Source organism: Dermacentor albipictus, chromosome 5 (assembly GCF_038994185.2).
Source record: "Dermacentor albipictus isolate Rhodes 1998 colony chromosome 5, USDA_Dalb.pri_finalv2, whole genome shotgun sequence".
NCBI classification, from domain to species: Eukaryota; Metazoa; Arthropoda; class Arachnida; order Ixodida; family Ixodidae; genus Dermacentor; species Dermacentor albipictus.
The window spans coordinates 109,159,686-109,177,881 of NC_091825.1; the positions used below are offsets into that span (position 1 = coordinate 109,159,686).

General features: G+C 46.2%; 1 protein-coding gene across 1 annotated transcript in view; it reads right to left on the minus strand.

The window, feature by feature from the left end:
- LOC135920702 (rho GTPase-activating protein 20-like) overlaps positions 1-18,196 on the minus strand; it is a 712,294-nt gene that overhangs the window by 660,624 nt on the left and 33,474 nt on the right. The window lies entirely within an intron of this gene.

The following is an 18,196-nucleotide window of genomic DNA, read 5'->3' on the forward strand; positions in this document are numbered from 1 at the left end:
TGATTGCTTAGTGGTTGTGGTGTTGGGCTGCTAAGCATGTGGCTACGGGATCGACTGCCAGCCACAGCGGCTGCATGCAGAGGAAGATGATTTACGTATGTAACAGTTACTCATCCCTTGAAATGTGAATGACCCAAACCTTCGCGAGCATATCAGTCGCAACCATCCAGCAGCACAAGTGGGAACACTTGTGCTATCACAAACGAAAACAAGTAGAATAGTACCACCGTCTCAGCTGGTTTGTTGTGATTACCTTGCCTGCAAGTTTCTTGTTTATATTGGATAGGCTTCCTACTTCCTACAAATAGCTTGTATACATATTTGACCTGCACCACAAAGAGCTGATGTGACAAAAATGTGTACACCGTAGTGTTGCTTTTCATGGTGTCTCAGTTTACTTAATACAGTTTTGAATTTACAGATTGCTTCACATGTTTATAGCTAAACACCACTGAAAACTACTTGCATTGTGACTGCGAGGTCACAACACGAGGGTTTGTGTGGTATCCTTCCTGTTCATCGGTGTGTCCTTGCACTATAAATGTAAAATGTCACACCTGCAAACCTGAGCATCCACCCTTACATTTCAAACACTTTTTTGAATGCTCGGCAGTTATGCTTACAAGCACATTGTGACAGCAAATCTACACCACCTTAATTTAAGTGCGATGTAAAGGATTGTTTGTGCATATCCAAGCTGTTCTAGCGTGCCTGCAGGGATACAGCATTGTCCAGTGGCACCGTATAGTTCAGGCGTAACAGTGAACTAGTAAACAAAACGGCTGATAATACTAAGCTGACCCATATGTAGGAGCATTATTTTATCTAACCCACACGCAAAGTTGCTTTCAGTGTACTGAATAACCGCAGCTTTGATTTACCAAGTTATATTACTGCACACACAGCGCGCTGAAACAAAGTCTGTACAATGGTGAGAAATGGGCCAAGGAATGAAAGATTACTTGTGATGTGTGGATTTGAATAGCAGATGTGAATGCATACCCAATTCACCAGTATGCATGTTTTCTTTTGGAACAATTTTACATTTGGCACAGAGGCTGAGCCACTGCGGCCTCTTGACTGCAAATTTCTGTGCTCTCACAGTGCTAATGGGAGTATCGTTCATTTGGCTACCCAAATAGTGTATAGGTAATAGAGCACTACAATCTTTCAGTTTTACGCAGAAGACCTTGTGCATTATTCACAAAACTGAACCTAAGGAACTATTCGCTGGTTTGTTATGGAAATAAAAAAGTGACAATGAATGTTTCCTCGCTTTTTGTGTGGCCCTGTCTTCTGCCCTACGCACCTTCATTTCATTGTCATGTGCATGTTAAAACAGCAACTAAGTAAGAAAGACAAACACAAAACTACTAACTACATCAACCTTTTCACACCACAAGAGGTCACTGAGCTCACTGCTAAGCTACACTTGATAATGCCGGTTTGCTCTCAAATAAATACAGGCACTAGCCAGCTGTTTATGTTATGCTATGCATTTTTCATTTTCCTAAAATATGGCTGTGCATGAGCTAGCAAGGTTGTTACTACATAAATACATAAACAACATGCAGCTCATGCCCAACTAACTCATATAACCTGATTAGAGCTTATTTTTTATAAGTAGAGTAATCAAAATAGAACATGCATGTATGATGCCGACAGTATCAAACAATCTCAAATCGAACATCCTTGTTTGGTGCCATGGGTGAGAGAGAGAGCATGCCTGTCAAGGTACTGCTTAATTTTGTGTGCTTTGGTAATGTTTGTACATTGTTGAAATGTTAAATTAGGTATGTTAAGTAGTAAGCTGGCAACATATTGGGTAGCCAGGCTGGCAAGAAAGAATGCAATTGTTTGATTTCACTCAAAATAAGTTTTCCTATCAGCAATGTAAATTATATGCTTTCAAATAAGTACTCCCCTTGGAAACATATCTCATGAGTATGCATATATCTGCATAAGGTCACCGCTATACATACATATTGCTTTAAGCCAGTCATAATGAATTGTAGATTCACTGCTTAACCTTCAATTCCTTGCTGCATGAAGTTAACCACTTATGCAAAACTTTTTTTTTGCACACGGTGAGAAATTCAGTCATCGCTGAGCAAATAATTTAAGGAAAAGGCATTCCATGAATCCAACTGCTTTAAGCACTCTCTTAAAATTGGCAAAGTGAAAAAAAAAAAGCACGAGCAAGCGTGTCAGCAAGCTGTACTCGGAGCCTCACACGCGTGCTCAGTGGTAAAAAGGTGCGTCTTGGCGACCTACGCAAATGCATTCCGCGACAGATGTGCGTGTGTTCCGTATTCTTGCAAGCTGTCACTAGCACTACAGAAACCGCGCCACCGCGCTTCCGGCGACACTATCAGTTTCGCGTGACGTAGAACGCATCACGTTGGATAATTATAGAGGTTTTGTTCAACCAGCCAAGGCAGCGTGCACTGAAAGTAATCATCCGAGAATACGTCGCTTGCTGCGACGTGATGCGATTGCAATACATCTGTAAAAGGTGGCGCAGATAAGACGACTGTGGAATGTTTCGAAGAAGGATGACGGTGCCAATGCAACACATACGGCTGAAGAACAGAATGTGGCAGCCTAGAGTGGCATTTTCACCGGAGCGCGGAAACTTGAAATCACATCTGCAAAAATATGCCAGTGTCGTCTGCTGTCAAAGGTCGTTGCCAACCTTGAACACCTTTGCTCCGCCGAACGGTTGCCAGCTGTCAACAGGCCGCGTCGCCCAATAGGAGTGCGCGTGCGTTCCGGTCGTGCGGATTGAGCGTGCATCGAATTTTGCGACACCTTCCGCCTTTCGGGCTTCCGCACGCGGCCGGGCGAGGGCCAGCTAAGAGCTACACTAAAGAGCTAAGGGGAAAAAAACGAAAAGCAAAACTAAATCGGTTTAGGCTGGTAAAATAGTCTCTTCGAAGTGCGTTTTATACAGTTTGACGGTAAAATCCTAATTACTGTAGCGAATGGAACGAAAGCCAAAGTTCTCTCTCACACGTCAGTATGACGCCACGAATTTCCCAACTCTTTATTTTTTCATTTTTTGGCTCCAGATGTTTTGATTCAGGAAAAACTTGAATGCATAGTTCGATTCTTTGGTTCCCTTAGAGATACAGTGGAGTCTTCCTTATCTGTCAAGACGGGTCTTCCCCCTCCCGCACCCCGCCTTATGTAGGGTGCGGGCGGTTACCCTTCGACTTTTACAAGCCTGTGCGTACCCTAACCTCGTGGTTTTTCATGCCATATACCCTGAAAGATATCCCAGTGCGGACTGCCCTGCCTGTGGACTAAGGGCAACATTGGACCATGTGTTGTGGGAGTGTGAAGCCATCGGCTCCTCCTTCAGCGAGGATAGGTGGGCTGCGCTCTTGGGCAGCCCCGAACTCAACGACCAAACCCTGGCCGTCCAGAGTGCCCGCGATCGGGCCGTCAAGCTCGGCTTGGCGGTCCCTACGTGGGACTAGCCGGGTGGCGCGGGGTCTTCCCTGCGTCTTCTCTGGACCGAAATAAAGTTATTACTTCACTCACTCACGTCGCGCTGAGCTTTGGCTGAGCCGTTGAGGGAGCCTCATCGGCGTCGCCGCCCGTCTTTTGTGTTTGCGTCTTTTCCGGTTCGCTTCCATTCACGACAAGTGTAGCGGCCGTTTCGCCATCGCAGAAGCGTAGTTTACTGGAATACAGCTCGCCTTTATATGCCTCTCTAGCGTCTCTGCAAAGCAAGTAGCGTGTTATACGCAATGCATGACCTGCTTTTAGTATTCCATCTTCCCGCCGATGGTGGCCCCAAACGATTCGCATGTTCGAAGTGGCTGCGTGATATGCATCGCGTATGTGGCAATTGCAGGTGTCGACGGAGGAGACGACGGGGGTTTCGCTGTGAGCTTACGCGGAAAGGTTCAATAGCCGGTCCACAGCACAAAGCCGAATGATTTAGCAATTGTATCACGTACAGATCACATTGATAAGAGGACGTGCTGTATCGAACGCGCGTCGCGTAGAAAGGCACGTCTCCTACATAGAGAAGGAATGCATGATTCCACTTTCGAGGACGCCATTGTTTGTATTCCAACCATTGACACCTCCTCACGGATAAGTAGAAGGCAGCTTTCCCTCTCTGTTTTTTTTTGCTTTCTTTCTTAGAGAGAAATGATGCTAGACTGTCCAGAAAACGTCGGCGACCACGACGCGTAGGCCTGTTTTCGCATCTGAAATACGGGATGTGAAATAATTGCGCAAGAACCACCGACGATGATTGTCTATATAAGCGAATAACCCGAATGAAAGAAGAAATATGCACGAACGGTAGAGCGAACGATATATATATAGAGAGAGGGCGAGAGTTAGAGAACGACTGTTTCCCTTGCCGAGTCCGACAACCCACCGTTGAACGACCATCGACCACCAACTAACCCCGAAACCATCAGAAAGAGCCAAAGGAAACATATTAGTTTTAAAACTACTTTTGTAACCGCGTTCACTGTGCACAGAAGACAGCGATCTCGCGAAGTTTGTTCTACGGCTAGATATTGTTTGCTCAGTGACAAAAGTGATCGAAAAAGGAAACGCATGTTTGCAGTGACGGCTTAGTCCAACGAATTCACGCTAATTTAGCTTTATTTTTTATTGTATGTACTACCTGCAGAGTTATTGCCGGACGAAACCTCCGCAAAACCAAATGTTTGAGAACCGGTAATTTGCCATTCGCCATTCACCTTTGACTGTGTTCATTCTGTGCAGCAAAGTCGAAACAAAGTGGTACTTTCTTTTTCTGTTGGTCGAGAGGTGCTGCGCCTTTTTCTTGAGCTTCAGTGAATGAGTATTATGGTAGGGGCCCTTCTAATTTCACATCTTTCAATTTTAATGGCCCCTCGGCTAACAAGTTGTGAAATCACACTACAGTGTGCCCGTTATAGCTTGACGACTTCTGTGAAATGAATGAAATCGCATGTAATATCTAGGGAAAGAAAGAAAGGGAGAGAGGGCAGGAATCGGCAACATTTGACACAAATTGACACTAAACATTTTACCTGGCACCGGACGCTATAGTGAGCACACGAACGGCCAACTTTGTTCTGTTCTCTGCGCAAATTCTCACCTATCTGCCTTTCGGTAAATAAATATTGTGCTCCCTACTTCTGCAACTACCGGATAAAATTATGTTTGCTTGTCAAACCTTCTTGTCTTCCTTTTCTTTCACAGACGATAACGCATACAGCCAAACATCAGTTCTAAGACATCCAATTTTACAAAATTTCAGTTTCACCAAGCGACTAGGATAACCCAAGCCATATTCATAGAGCCTAATGCATCGAAAACTTCGAAGTAATGAACTAAAGCCAACGCCTTGCTCGATTTAACGAAGTTTTGGTGAGAAAACTGGGTAAAACGCATTTAAAGTCGGGCGACACTCGGCATTGGCCCTTGGCACTCTAGTGAAAGAAAACAAGACACGCTCAAAGAGCACGCTGTCTACGACAAGTTCATACAAAGGTAACTTCATCTTTTCTTGCTCGTGGATAAAGATAACATTATTCGCATGAGTTCTCTAGTCATGTTCAATTTAACGAATTTCTCGATTTAACGAAATAATTCTGGGGTCCAATCGAAGCAATGATGTAATACTGTGCACTCTACGAGAATAATGTCTACCTACAAATGCTATGCGTCATCAAGTATTCGCCCTAGTGTATACATTCCCTACTGATGGAACATTGTTGTTAGCTAGCTGTGAAGTTCTATGTATGAACGTCACACGTCGTAAAATATTGATGACAATAAGAGTCATGAACGTTCCCGAACTTTATAATTGGGCGCTACGCGCGTCTTTTATTCGACACACGTGATTTACGAAGCAGGAGCCGGGTAATCGATACGGGATCAAAGGCTGTTAGCGGGAACTAAATGTCTGCGTCACGCAACGGACTTAATTAGGGAACATTTTAAAGCGAAGCTTTTTTTTTTCGCCTAAGTACCATTGCGTGCTTCTTTCGGTTTAGTGTGTGTGCGCACGTGTGTCTGTGTCCGTGTGTCTGTCTGTGCGCGTGTGTGTGCGTGTGTTTGCTACTGTCAAACATGCGCTCTGTAAATGACACGAGCACTTAACAAAATGCGGCCCACAAGCGACGTGCATTTGGGCAATCAGCCCCGAACGCAGGTTTCGAGTGGTTAGCACTATCTCTCTCGCGACACAAGAGGCAGACGGCAAGCAACGGAAAAAAATTGCGACCCTCGCTCCCACGGTCGAAAAGCAGGCGTCGCTAAGGCAAGAATGCGTCAGCGCGCTCCAAAATGTTGATCTTTTGTTCCGCCCAGGTCACCAGGAAGCTCTCCAAAAGAAGACCTGTCGCTCGGTTCCGGGAAAGTTCAATTTGGGCAATCTGCGTCTCCGACCGGTCGCTGGCGATAAGGTAGTCGCTGTGACGCGACCCACAGCGTCGCCGCAGCGGGGAGCCTTGTTTCGTGCGTCCGACCACGAGCGGACAAGTCAAGCAGCGACGCCTCTCGGACGCGACTAGCGACAAGCGCTCGCTACAGTTTGTGTGTTACCATAGGCGAGAGAGAGAGAGAGAGAGAGAGAGGCGGTCTTTAATGGAAAGCTGAAGAGCTTTGCCATGGCTGACGGCCTGACTTGCTGTGCCAGGTTTTGGGTGAGAAATATGACATATGTGCACAGCGATCACACAAACACAAAGACGGTGCATGCCCACACACCGATGTGCACATGCTTTCAAGCTGTTCATAAGGTCTAATTAGGTCCTGTAGTTCTTCAAGAATATCACAAATGTTTTCATTGGTCGTATAGTGTACAATAATAATAATATTTGGGGTTTTACGTGCCAAAACCACTTTCTGATTATGAGGCACGCCGTAGTGGAGGACTCCGGAAATTTTGACCACCTGGGGTTCTTTAACGTGCACCTAAATCTAAGTACACGGGTGTTTTCGCATTTCGCCCCCATCGAAATGCGGCCGCCGTGGCCGGGATTCGATCCCGCGACCTCGTGCTCAGCAGCCCAACACCATAGCCACTGAGCAACCACGGCGGGTTATAGTGTACAAGCAGTGTGTGTTTCTCCGTGGGCCAAGAATGTCCCACAGTTTCAAACTTGAGTCGAAGTGCAAGTGTCGCGCGGCCTCTTAATGATATTATCTCTCTGATGAATAACGACTGCAGTCGCAAAAACATAGACTCGCAAGCTAATTGTAACGGTATATATCTAGGCATGCAGTGCCATTCTTCATATGTAAGTTCATCTTTAAATGTGTCCCTCAGACAATATTTTGCCGCAAACCAGATAGCAGGAATAAAAGCAGGTATTTGGCTATATGCAAGTTTCTGGAATAGAGTCATTCTGGAATAGAGTCTGGAACGTCATTGTTCACGGGCACACAAGGCTCTGAAGGTGCTATCGCATCTTGCAAGATTAGCGGGCCTGCGTGATCGCCTCCGTCTACGTGACACTTCCATGTGCGCAGTATACCCCTTCAAGTAGTCAGGAATGCCAAACGTTCGCTCATCCGGTTACCCTACCTACCTTCCGTTACTTACATTCACATCATCAGCATCGTCGTCCCTATCCTTATCAGCTCATCATAACCTCGCCATCGTCGTCATCGTCATAACAGGCTTCCGCAATCATATGAGGCATCACATTTCAATCCCAAAATATAATGTCATTCTATAGGAAAAGTTAGTTGAAGTAAGTGATGTTCGGGAGGCCCTTTCTGCAGCGTAGACAGCTACTGAGAGAGCCGGCTCTTATACATCGCTAACGAGAGGAGACTTACGCAGACTGGGATAAGTGCAGTTGGTTTATTGCACGATGCGCATTCGGCACGTTCCGGAATCTCTCCGCCCCCCCCCCCCCCGGGCCTCTCCAAAGTTCTGTACAAAAACCACCGGTGCACAGTGTCTTTGCAGTTCATTCAGGGCTGTTTCGAGAAAGAGTCATTTGTTTCCCCGTCAGGGCGCGGTATAAAGGTACGGCTCAAGACCCTGTCACGTAGCACCACTGTAGTCGCTGTTACGAACTTGTACCGCTGCACCACGATTACGGCTTTGTGGTCCCGTAGCGCTCGTCACCCGTTTCGTGACAGAGCGTTGGTAGCGATGACTCTGAGCCTGGCGTCGATGAGAATAACAAAAGGGACTTTATACATTATATACAGGTTATCATACAGGACATGAACGGGTCGGCACTGGGGCCGAGTGCTCACAACAAACGCGACTGTTCTCGCACGACGACGTCCGGCGAAAACGCGTTACACATCTCACCCCAGTCGGGAGCGACACTCTCTCCCGGTGGGGTCGGCAGATCCTGTTTTCGAGCGGCGTGTCGCTGCTTTTATAATCCCCGAGGCCCATTGTCACTCAAACGGCCCAATACAAAGTCAGCACACGACGGTCGTCCGAGGGGTCCAACCAGCGACCGCGCTGGCCACCCGGTTCAAAGTTCGCGCGCGCGGTGACCTCCAGGCAAGGGAGGTGCGGCGCCGGGCTGTCGGGCACACGCGGACACGTCAAAACACGCTGCTCGCCGAGGCTTCTCCCGCACGACGGCGCAGCATCTTGTCTTGTGAAGGGAGAATTATGGCGCTCGCAGGATAGATTCCGCATCTTGCAGATTCGGAATCCGGGCTTGTGGTAATGGCACAACATCGCCTAGTCGCCGGGCCATGACGCTCGACAGTGTCGTAGTCGGTGGCGCGCACTCGCGGTCATAAATCGGAGCCCCGCCTCTATTTGAATAAACGATCGCTGCAGTCTATGTCCATGTCCACCGCAGTGGTTCGCGACCGCCGCACGGATGTACGAGGCGCTGACGGAGGCGTTTCGGCCAACAATGCCACGGCAGTCCTATAGGGCGCGCTTCCAGGAACACCACGTTGAAGCAGGCTGTGGATCGTGCCGACCACGACACATTCCTCCCGCACCTTCGTTTTGTTTATAGGAGTCGCCAGCATCGACGTCTGTGCCGCTGTACCAGCGTTTTGTCACAGGCATCGCATCGCTGTGTCCGACAGAATGCATTGGTATTAAAAAAAGAGGACAGTCTAACAACATCATAGTGTAAGTAAAGAACGCAGTACAGCACAACTTGTTTGATAAACAATATCAGAGAACGAAATTGGTGAGCTTGCTATACTACGGTACATCTTCCGCGCCTAGATTTGTAGATGCTAGGCGCGGAATTTTTGCTTCACGTGTCTGCTAGGGCCCCGTTGCGTACGCTGGAACAACCTTTAGCCCCTTCTGATTGTTCTGCTGCGTTGACTCACGCTCAATGACAGTCTGCCATGCAGCGCAGGCTAGGTCATAGGTTCGCGATTCGTGAGCGGCAGCGCACGCGTACCGACTGAGATGGAAGGCGTCAGTGCACAGGGCGCACTGAGCTGGACGCGGTTAAATTTACTGGAAGGAAATCGCACCACGCCTTTGCGCCATTTGGGAGCTTACAACCACGCAATTTTCTATACCAATTCCTGAAGAGAACTTGTGCTTCTATTTTCATACGCTATACCACGAAAATTACTTGCAGTAGACGTATTTGTACATACTACGTGTCGGTGGCTTCACGCATTCTTGTGGCGTTATATATAACGCTATGTCTTCCAAAATTTTGCGCAAATCATATTTTTCTAGACGCACCGAAGGCAATAAAACACTGAGCCCACTTGCAATCGCCGCCGATTGTCGAGTACCTAGCGCAACATTTTGTTCCGAATGACCATTTTGCAATGTCACAAACGCGTTTGAAGCTAAAAGGACAAAGTTTATGCAAGTCCCATGTACTGCCCTTCATTATCATGCTGGCCGAGCCGCCATACATTTGCAGCTCGCGTAAAAACTACCACCAGAGTTCCCTGTATAGCAATTATTGTAGGAAAGCCTGGTTCGAACCGCCAGAGTGTAAATTTGCTTAAGGAGTAGTTTCGCAGCCATATAGAGAAAAAGAAAAGAAAAACAAAAGTGACGAGAGAAGGACAACGACGGAAACGGTCAGAAATCAGAAGTATTGTTCAAATCGTTTCCTGCAAGGAGGTCAAAACTGCGCGAAGGAGTTGCCCTGAACATATATACTCTTCCGTGGATCGAGTCACAAATGCAAGAGGTCAAGCCACTCGTCCCGCTCTTTGATTAGACAAAGAACGCGCATAACTGTGACGCCGTCTCGCCGTCATGACAGTTGATACCGCGTCCATCACCTTCCAACCCGTCCGCATTTCCTCGGCGTCACCGCTAGCGGAAGTGCTTGCCTGTCCGCATGCTGGCCCCTTTCCGATCAGCAACGACAGTCGACGCGCTTACAATCCCAACAAAGGAATGTGTACGCGTTACCGGTTTTTCAGTGGGGGTCCTTTTCAACTCCTTTAAATCGCCGGCTCCTTCTTGATCCTTCGTGATGCTCTGCGGGAATCCCATCAACCGTGAGACGGAGTTGACGCGGATCTCTTTCGACGCGAGCTCCAACGCGGAAATGCAGCCGCGGAACAGAGGGATCACTCGGGGGGAGAGGGAGGGGGGGGGGGGCGTGCTTTAGACCGTGCGGCAATTGTCTCTGTCTGGCTTTATTGTTAGCTTCGAGGCGTTCTTCTTTCTATTATTCTTGACGCCGCTCGTGTGCGGAGCGCTCAGAACCTCACTGCGCATCGCAAACGTCGTAAGTGAATCTCGCACGCCCGCCAGATCGAAAGCTGTTAAGCGGGTTACGGCGTAAGTAAGCGTCCGACGATCACCGCTTCATTTTGTTTTTTTCCTGCTCGGTTTCGCCGTTATATATGCGGAATGACATTGTCTGGCTGCAAGACATCAGCATCGCTTAAAATAGAAAGAAAGAAATATTTACTAAAACACTGGAGGGGCGCTTGTTTCAGTCGAGGCCTGATACAACAAAAGTTCTGCTCATCGATATCAATGTAAGGGATCTTTATTCAAACAAATTTTATTGAATTAAAGATCGTACGTACATATGGCTATTTCATGAGGCGTATGTTAAAAGCGACGGCGATATTTGTACTCAGGTGAAAAAATAGTAAAACTAGATCAACTTGGACGATCATTAGATCTGCACAACGTCGCACAGTTTCTACGCAGCGTAAGCCGGCTACGAGAAAAGTACCAGGCAAAGTGGGCCGGTCTCGGAGAGTGTGCAGTCCAACACCGCGCCTCAAAGCGCGAGCGGTCGCAAGGAAAGAAGACGACCAATTTAGTGTTACTTAGCGCACGTGCCGAGTGTTTCAAAGAGCTGGCTAGCTTTGGAACAAGAGAAGCAAGCGTGAGATTGCTCGTTTCATTCTTGAGCGTGTGTCAGGTAGCTTTCACAGGGTCGCTCTCATCACAGTTGATTTCAGTAAAGCATTCCCGATAAGGGGGAGAAATTTATAAGTTATCGGAAACTTGGGGATGGAAGAGAATTGTTTATTTATTCATTTTCTTTTTGCAAGAGAAACAGTCTGCAATAATTTTTTAGCTAGCAAATGGATGTATGTGCGTCAAGTCATCCGCTGTGCGCGAAATAATATTCAACTATTCCACAAGATCTTCGCCCGCCTTCTGGGAGCAAATGCAACGAGATAACTCGCTTCTCCCACTTGAAAGGGGTGATGTCGGCCTTGCCCATTTGTTTATGTGACAGTTAACCTCGCGTTTCCTATGCTTTCGCGTTGCGGCACGTCCGTTTCTATGCGGGATACTGCAGCGACGCTCATTTACCTTCTCTTGTTGTAACCGCCCTTGTTCAAATTTGTTCTCTGTATGGGTTCCAAAAGGAAGCAGTTTATGAAGTTTTATTTCTTCAGACTAAATTTTCAACAGCCTATTTATTTATATCATGTCGTAAAACATTGGTTAGGGACGTCATTGACGCCTGCTTTCCCATGTCAGCACAGCGTTCTACATTTCGTTATCATAGCTTATTTGAAGTGTTGAATCGCGTTATGAAAATGTGTTTCTCCGGAAGCAAACACATTATTTTTTCAACTTGGTACCTCGACGCTTCCTGTAAAGACGTAGCAGAAGAGTAAGGGATTCTTTGTTATCTGGGGCACTAATTGTATATTGTGCAAAAAGCCAGAAATCATTGCTTCATTGACTGTTGTGACGCAACATTTTTAGGGGGGATGCCCTACAGTGAACATTGAAGAAAGAATTAGAAGTTAATCATGTCGCCGTCAAATGCCTTGATGTGAAAAAAAATCCGAACCTTGCCATAAAAGAAATATCAATTATGCGGTTTTACGTGCCAAAACCACGATCTGATTTTGGGGCACGTCGTACTGGCGGACTCCGGAATAATTTGGACCACCTGGGTTTCTGTACAGTGCACATAAGTCTCAGTGCGCGTGCGTTTTTGCATTTCATTCCCATCGAAATCCGGCCGCTGTGGCCGGGATCTCATCCCGCAACCTCGTGCTCAGCAGCACAACACCACAGCCACTAAGGAACTACGGCGGGTAACCTTGTCATACGACCTCATTCTTTCTTATTGGATTCCATAGCCTCTGGAGAGCAAGAATGATAGATAGACATGCCGAACCACTCTGAGCAACGAACATCTTTCCAGAAGTAATAATTCAAGTACACGGGATATAGGAGCGTTGTAGTGAATCTCTAGGCTGGTTTCATTTATTTGATTAGTGCTTCACTTTGCCTGCTTATTTACTTGTGTGTTTAGAGTAAGTGTTTTGCTTCCCTGTAGTACAGATAAAAGAAAAGTTCGATTGTGGCCTAATGTTCCGAGCATCCAGTTGCTGTGCTCGACGGCAGAGGTTCCATTTCCACATGGCCACAAATTATTTTAATTTTTTTTCTCAAAGTGAGGCGAGACAGGAACCTGCCTACCAACCAACCTGCCTACCCACCACAAGGTGCCCAGAACGACGCAAAAAATTATTCGCATTAAACCCACACAATGTAAGTTTCAATACAACACAAATAGCCAACGGCACGTCGTATGTACCCCTCTTGAACAAAATTAGGGGACACACCCTATGGTATGGACCTCACATTTTGCTACGGCTTGCAAATATGTCGTCTGTATTTGACAATGTCATTCAGACGCTTGTGGTACGGCTTAAACAAGACTTAACGGGCCCTTTGTAGCTTGAGAAATGTTGGGGAGGGCAGTGTTTTTTTTTTGCCCTGTACAGCACATTATGTGCAGTATAAGCTATATTGCTATAGCTATAGTATATAGCTATAGCTATTAGCTATATAGTATAGTACTATAATAGCTATTAGCTATTATAGTATATAGCTATAGCTATTAGCTATAGTATATAACATACTCACTTTTTTAAAGTTTGCCCTGAGGCATGAAACCTTTGAAGCATATGCAAGTTATATGTATACACATCTATAGTTGAACGACACAGTATACACCATGTGAATTCGATTGTACACGGAGGAAGTGTTAGAATCCACCCATTGCTCTGGCACTGAAACGCAACTATTCCTCTGATATATGTAACGCCGCTTTCATCGCACGTCAGCTACGTGAAGGAAAACCAATCAGAACCACTATACAAATGTGTGCAGTAAAATGAGATGACCATCACTGAAAATCCAAAGAAACTGGTTTTGTGGAAGATTGTAACGTAAAATAATTGCGCCTGAGGGCATGTTGGTGGGACAGCGTGTTTATTTCTCTGTAAACGCATTGTAATTTGATGTGTCATAGAGTGCGTATTTTGTATTGAATTGTACGCCCATGGTGCCGGTAGTGGTGGCGATAATAGTGCTGCCGTGTGAGGCTCTCAAGACACTTTCAAAGCTGTTTGTCACAGATTTTCTCTTTGAGGGTCCCCCAGCAAAGTTGTTGGGAAATTCGCAATTTACAGCACACAAAAATAAAGGAAAAAGAAAGGAGACAGAGAAAAAGCAGGGATCAAACGAACTCGTGCATCGCACACGGGGTGATATATATATATATATATATATATATATATATATATATATATATATATATATATATATATATATATATATATATATATATATATATATATATATATATATACGGGAGCCGCATGCTTGGTTGACTCAATATGCCAAGCAAGCCATCCTTTCGCCCTCTTTCTCTCTCTCTGCAATTTCCCTGCGAACTATCAGCCGATTCAGAGCAACATCATTAACTTAAATTTTGAATGGTTTCAAACAAGGGATTACCTTTACGATATAATTAGCCGCTAACATAACGAACAATCAACTGTACTGCGTACATTTTGCGTTCTATTCCTGTTCACCACTTGTACACATACGTCTTTTTCACTATTCTCTGTATATCTTATCTTCATGACCATACATTTTTTGTAAAGTTATTGGATCGTTTGCCTGTTGAACACTTGCAGAAATATTTTTCCCTCTTTTCTTTTCTTTTTTTCCCGCCTCAATGAAATGTTTTATTTCTCTTTCCGTTATATACTTCTTCCGCCGAATATTGTGATTTACTTATATACATTCATAGTTTAGTTCCATATTGCTGATACAACTTGGCAGGCATGCATAATTTTGTATTAAACATACGCATTGGTAGGATGCATCACTTGCGGTTTTTACTTGGGGCCTCCTCCTATATCATACTGCAATTACATGCGTGCATTTTGATATTATTCAATAAGTCAAACTGAAAAATTGCAACAATATGGCTGACTGACCTGCAGTTTTCAGAGGCAGAGTTACCTGTTCACAGAAGCTAAGAAAGGAGTCTATAATTTCCCGTAATGGGACTCAAAGACTCCAACGGGGGGTTGGATGCTATGCCGATTCTCACAAACTGCTCAAGCCCACGCTATTATCCCAGGAGCTTGCAAATTCCAGGAAAATTCTGAACTAGACGGGATTCGTAGGCGAAGTGAGAAGTGTAGTCGACGCATTAAAAAAGCAGTATAGACGAAAACAGCTGGAGTACATGGGCGTAGTAACGCTTGGGCATGTTGCACATATGGCGCAAAGTGTGACGGAATACGCCGAACCAATACATTACACGTAGTTTGGGTTCAATAACGCAATGGTTGATGCTAACAAGGCAAATATATGACCTGGGAAGTTGTAAACTACTCGTAAAGTCAAAACAACTGTAGCTTAAAGATACCAAAGAAAGCCGCGCTTTGGTGAAGTACCAAAAATGCCATTTTATCACTACGGCTATACGGTATAAGGTTGTCGCTGTCACCCTTGGAAGTGAGCAGAACTGATGATTTCCGAGTGAACCCGTAGGTAACGAAAGATGAGCAGGTAATGGCGGAATAGTACAGGCAGAAGTCACAGTTGACGCTTTCCTTTCTTTCATTAAGTGTTCACATTCCGACTTTCACGAATTGTGACTTCGAGATTTCTTCGATTTTTGAGCAATCCTTACCTCGGGGAACCAGAAGATGACGTGAACGGGACCGTAAGCGCAATGAGCGGAAATACAACTGACGAAATTCAGGGTCCTTGCACCACAGTGACAAAGTATGCGGGCGTGAACAAAATCAAGCGCGCTCTCTCCGAAATTGGCAGTCGTATCTTTGGAATTTATTTTTTCATCATTTCCCGACTGCAACAGCATTCTAGGCGTGCTGCCAGGCAAACTTTTCCGCAGCCACTAAAAGCTTATCTCTCTGCCTCGCTCTCTCTCTAGTTTCCTTTTTTTTTAAATTTTATTCTTCTTTGAAGAGTGCTTATTTGGGCTAGTTGATAGAACGTCAACATACATCTACTTTCAATTGAAGGATAAGGAAATGTCAGCGGTATTTACGCTCAAGTGTCATATATACACGTATGTACATCGTTTATATACATGCCACGCGCTCAGTGTCCCGCTAAACGGAAGGACGTAGGCTCGAAGTGCGTGCGTGTGTGTGTGTGTGTGCGTGTGTATGTGTGTCTGTGTGGGTGTGTGTGTGTGTGTGTGTGTGTGTGTGTGTGTGTGTGTGCCACACACACACACACACACACACACACACACACGCACGCACGCACTTCGAGCCTACGTCCTTCCGTTTAGCGAAACACTGAGCGCGTGGCATGTATATAAACGGAAGGAAGAAGGAAGGCATGTATATAGAAGGAAGAAGGTGTGTGTGTGTGTGTGTGTGTGTGTGTGTGTGTGTGTGTGTGTGTGGCACACACACACACACACCTTCTTCCTTCTGGCACGCGAGCAGCGACTGCTTGCCCTTGGCTACAGCTAACCGGGCGCGGATGCCTCTCGCTGACCAGCGCCGCTCTCTCTCTCTCTCTCTCTCAACTCATATTCTCGCGTCGACTACATCGGAAGGCAACCGAGCCAACCTCCCTCGCAAGACAGGGCGGACAGACTGGACGCGCTAACATAACGGACGACTTGGAAGCCGCCGTCGCCGCGACGCGGCCAGTCTGATGTCAATATACGCGCGGTAAAAGCGGGGGAACCGCCGCCTCCGCCGCAGTTAACACGAGATCGATAGAGCGGGGCTCCTTCTTCGCGGTCATAAAAGCCGCGCCGAAACTGGGCAGTCGCACGCGAAAGCGATAAACAAAACACGGGCCCAACGGGGTATTAAAAGCCGGTTGGCATCCGGCGCGCACGGAAAGAATTGCGTATGCGCCTGCCTATATACTTCGAACTGCTTGCGCATTATTTCTTGCGTCATTAATTTAGTTTCTTATTTTTTTTCGCGGCACTTTCCTCGTTATTCCGCGACCTCGTGTGAACGGAGATAAAATTGACGAAGTATTGGGAGCGAGTCGACAAGTGGCCAAGAAAGAAAATGGGAAAGTGGGGAAAAAGAACAAAGCAGAAGAAAAACGGATCGGAAAGCGATGAACGGGGGGAAGAAATAGATAAATGATAGACCGGCCGAGACGGCGTCTAAAGAAAACACGCACACACACACTCTCACCGCGCATTTATTCGCAGTCATGCGTCACGCCGGTTCATTTTCTTGCAGGAAGGGAAGTTGAATGGAACACGTCTATACCAATATATATACAAGGTGAATTAAACGAGCTACGGAAACGTTCTCGTTCGGGTTATTGGGCCATTGCCAGAGACTTTGTGGGCATTCCGCCTGCGCATCAGTGGATCGATAAGCCTGAGAGACGGGAGAATATTTATTTATACGGATGCGAAGGCGGCTGCCGCATCATTTCTGCCGTCTTACATCGTTCGTTATACAGCATCTGATTATTTAATAGGCAGTTCAACTTGCGTTTCTCCTCAGGCTTACTGTCAGGACCAAAACACTGGTACAACGCAGCTGAAAAGTTTACGACGACAGAGTGCCGCAAATGTGTATCTTATTCGAAAGGAGTACTCTTGACGTTGCTACCTGAAAGCTGTTGAAATGTGACCGATATTTTAAAATACATATGTATATATATTTTAGAATGTTGCCAGTTCAGTTACGATGATGTATTGAGGTGAAGTTCGGCACATGGCGGAAGGTGCAACGTCCACAATTGCTGGACATGTTCGCAAGGGGACCCGGTGAAATATGCCCGAGTTAAAGGGGTGTCCCTCGTAAACTTGGCACCAAGACTGCACGTACAAGTCGAGGCGTATACCAAGTGCAAACGATTCCCTTCTTTCAAAGCAGCGTGCATAAGACACGCGTTCGTAGCATCATAATCACCGCGCACAATTCACATTGAAGAAAAAAAAACAGAATTAACGTTAGTTTCTGTGACTGTATACTTTCTCTTTGTTATCGTTATATTCCTGCTTTACGTAAGTTTGCACCCCCGCGCGGAGCTCGACTGAACGGCCTCGCCTACAAAGTCGCAGACGTGGGACAAATCACCCAAAGAAACAGGTGCGCACGTGACCTGCACGCCAGAATAGGCCGGAACTAAAATGAAGGTCGCGTCGCTGTCAAGATCTACACATCGAAGGCGCCAGATTTACATGCAATAATTCAAATCGCCGCAAACACGCCCTCAAGTGGTGCCGAAGCAAAAAAAAAACATAATAAGGTCAGCAAGGAAAGTTGAGATTTCTGTGCCACGTCGTCCGATCGCGCGGTGATCGCTTTTTAGCGCGAAGTACAGGGATCCGAAGCAGCTCTATGTATAAGCCGTTTGCCGCTTTCTCGTTTCCGATACCGAGCGAACTCCGAGAGCGGTCGCATTCGACGAGGCAGGGAATGAAGTGGTCTTTGCAAATTCATGCCGATCTGATATGGAGAAATGCAGGGCCGACGCCCTTCTTCGACG